Source organism: Cibotium barometz, chromosome 1 (genome assembly GCF_041138505.1).
Source record: "Cibotium barometz isolate CiBa-2024 chromosome 1, ASM4113850v1, whole genome shotgun sequence".
Taxonomy (NCBI): domain Eukaryota; kingdom Viridiplantae; phylum Streptophyta; class Polypodiopsida; order Cyatheales; family Cibotiaceae; genus Cibotium; species Cibotium barometz.
The window spans coordinates 21,906,450-21,910,231 of record NC_141046.1 but is presented as its reverse complement, the minus strand read 5'-3'; the positions used below and the strand labels follow the sequence as shown (position 1 = coordinate 21,910,231).

Here is a 3,782-nt window from a genome sequence, read left to right as displayed (position 1 = left end):
AAACAAGGCATGGTTTGAATATTCTCTACAAGGGATGGACGACTCTAGGAAGAGGAGCCCACTAAAAGAAACAGATCTCTCTCACCCATCCTCATGGAATAGCTAGCTCTCTTATCCTCTTATGTCCAACTACAAGCTCCTTTATACGTGAACTAAGGTCTTTTAGCTTCCTTTCAACTCCTTTTGAACATTTTTTTAAAACTTTGTCATCTTAGGAAATGCTTTGAAGTGTTTCATAATTTGCTATGGGATTTCTTGATGTTAAATGAGACATTATGTGTTAGTTTTACATGTATATGAAGCTTTTACATTGAATCCACCACATGTATCTCTCATTTGAAAAACAACGGTGTTCTTATATATAAAAAAGACATTTACACACATGCACATACCTATGAGTGGGCCTCCCGATGTGGACAAAAAGGAAACGATCCTCATAAAAGGGGGAGATCTCTTCCGCCCATCCTCATGGAGTAGATGGGGACTCCAGGAAGAGGAGCCCACATAGATCTCTCTCATCCATCCTCATAGAATGGGGACTCTACCCCGTTCATCTTTTAGCTGACCCAAGAAAATCATCATAGTTAGATAGCTCTCTATCCTCTTATGTCCAACTACAAGCTCCTTTATACATGAACTAAGGTCTTTTAGCTTCTTGTTGAAAATTTGCTTTTTACTTTCTCATCTTATAAGGAAATGCTTTCTTGATGTTGAATGAGACATTCTGTGTTAGTTTTACGTGTATGAAGTTTTCACATTGAATCCATCACATGTATTTCTCATTTGAAAAATAGTTGTGTTCTTGTTTTTTTTTACAAATATTTATATTCTTGATGTTAAATGAGACATTCTGTGTTAGTTTTACATGTGTATGAAGTTTTCACATTGAATCCATCACATGTATTTCTCATTTGAAAAATAGTTGTGTTCTTGTTTTTTTTACAAATATTTACACACACCTACATACCTATCAATGGGCCTCCCGATGTGGGCAAAAGGGAAAGGATCCTTATAAAAGGGGGGGATCTCTTCCACGAGCCGACTAAAACTTTCTCGCCCATTCTCATGGAATGGGGACTCTACCTCGTTAATCTTTCAGTTCACCCAAGAAAATTGTTGCTATGGGATTTCTTGATGTTAAATGCTTTGAAGTGTTTTTTACTTTCTAATCTTAGAAAATTCTTTGAAGTGTTTCTTAATTTTCTATGGGATTTCTTGATGTTAAATGAGACATTATGTGTTGGTTTTACATGTATATAAAACTTTCACATTGAATACATGTGTCTCTCATTTAAAAAACAACAGTATCCTTATAAAGAAAAAGAGATTTACACACACCCACATACCTATAAGTGGGCCTCCCAATGTGGGCAAAAGGGAAAGGATCCTCATAAAAGGGGGAGATCTCTTCCGCAAAGATAATCTAATAGCAATTTAAAATTAATGTTCATTTGGATATATGCATATAGCTAAAAGTAGTGGACCATTCTTTTTGAGTTCGGATGGTCCAGTTTTCCCTTGGATCCAGGCGATTGCATGATTAGCTTCATCATCAATGATAGTCGGTTATCCTTTGCATTTGACCTTGGGGGGTCATACAACGTCTTGGATTTGTTGTCGACTTGGAGGATGTATTGTTAGCTTCATCATCAAATTTGCACTACATTCCTTTCCATTGATCCAAGAGGGGTCATATGCCTTGATGTCGATATTTACATTCAGTTTTGGATGTGTTTTTTTGGCTTTTGTATATAGCCTTTGTCTTTTGTGTATGAGACCACCCTTCAATTTTGAGGACGAAATCATTGTAGGAGGGGATGATTTTTAATGAAGTAATTATATATGCACATGCACATGTATGGGTATGGGCCTAGGCACATGGACCTTGGGTCCCCTGTGCATAGGTTTGGGGGGGGCGTGGGCATATTGATTAGCTAGTGTGAAATGGCCAAGCACTATATAAGTGACCTTGGTCTAGGCTATTGTACCTTTATTACCTTTTATCACCTTATCATTTGATATAGACATAGACTTGTCTTCTTGGATCTTATGCCCAAGCTTCATGGTGGGCCCCTAATCACTAACTAGTAGATATTTTTTAGGGAAATCTTGGATGATGTGAGTTATTTCATAGTTCAAACACCACCTTCATAAAGCAAAATGTTTTGGCAGCTTCTCCTAAGACTCGAAAGGGAAACTTCCTTTTGAGGTGTGTTGCTCCGTAAGTGTAACAAGCTAAGGGTTGGCAAGGGGCTATAGAATTCATCTCTCAAGCCCTATAGCTCATTGGTTTGCCCATGGCCATACACTCCACCAAGTGTCATCTTGTAAATGAGAGAAAAAGTCATATCCTGCATCCTCACAAATTCTATATTAGGTTCGGGAAATGGTACATAATAGAAATGATATTTGGATGGTATTTTTAGAGGCTCAAGATGTCCCAAAAGAGTGTCGACCGTGATATCTTCAATGAGAGGTCTAGCTTCCATATGCCTCATGGGTACCACACGTGGGGGGCGGTAGGTTGAGATCCCAAAATGGGAGGAGGTTTCCTAGTAATTTAAGGATTCCTCTTGGTAGGGGATTGGTAGTAGACGGTGTAGGGTCTCCACTACCCACTCAAGCTGGAGTAGGGAGTGTGAGAGGTTGGGTGTTGGCAAAGTGGGAGCATGCATACCACAATAATTTTGTTGGATTGTACCAACAATTCCAAATATCATGATTAGTATATTCTCTACAATAGCCTCACCACAACCATGTGTCTATCTTCTACTATAAAAACACTTGTTTTTGGTGTGATTGCCTCGAGATAATAGGGGCACAAAGTTCCCTCTGTCCTAGGGTAAGGTGCAAGGTCCCTAGGTAGTACCTTCCAATTTTCCTCCATCATTTTGAGCATAGCAATATCCATATCCTTGACAATGCCCTTCTCTGATTCCTTACTGCTTGAATTGTGCTAAGAGAGGATTTAGATGGGGCTTTTGATCTCTAAGACACTTTAGTGCTGGATATATTATCGTCAAAATCAATGGCATCTATACATCACTTATTAAAGGTCATTTTCCTCTACAATTCAAGATAGTTATGCATATTTTGGTCTCATAAACCCTCGAGAAACAACGAGATCAAAGGAGGTTGGCTTGATTTCTCATCAACTAATTAAAACAAGTAGTAGTCGAGTGTACTCTTGTACATACTTGATTTCTTATTGTTTGACATTATTTAGTGAGTGGAAGGGACTTGACCTGGGTCCAACCTGGGTCCAATCTTGGAGAATTCCACCCTTAAAAGAAATTTTCAAGGCAACATATGTAGCCTTGTAATGAGGATCTAGGGTTGGAAAGCAATCTCCCAACTGCTTCATCCAAACTCAAGACAAAAGATAAGATTCGGGTATTTTCATCATAAACACCTAAGCCTTCACACATTTTCTAAAAAATGTCTAGATGGTCAAGTGCATCCTATGTGCAGGAGCGTTGAGATTTTGACCTATATTATTACCGAGGTGGTTCTCAACACGTTTTCCTATCCTCAAACCTTAACCTATAGCTCTCACAAAAGCTAGAATTTCAAGAAAGATTCCTAGAGCGAATGCTGGTCCAAAAGGAGATGTTGGTGACACAAGAGGCACTCCATGGTTTAACAAAATTTCAAGCACATGATTTGGTATTAGTTGAGATATGGTGGTCATTCTTGGTAAAGGAACAACTGTACTACTCATGGGTATCCCAATAGATGTTGTGGGCTTTATATTGGTCCAATTTGAGGGTGTAGAATCCCTA

At 38.7% G+C, this 3,782-nt stretch overlaps 1 protein-coding gene across 1 annotated transcript in view; it reads left to right on the top strand.

The window, feature by feature from the left end:
* The window catches only part of LOC147641735 (putative cytokinin riboside 5'-monophosphate phosphoribohydrolase LOGL10), a 5,938-nt gene extending 5,919 nt beyond the window's left edge, over nucleotides 1-19 (top strand). The window contains exon 7 of the mRNA XM_086798998.1: nucleotides 1-19. This exon is cut by the window's left edge and continues 273 nt beyond it. The gene's annotated coding sequence lies outside the window, so the exon portion shown is untranslated.
* The last annotated feature ends 3,763 nt before the right edge of the window (nucleotides 20-3,782 follow it).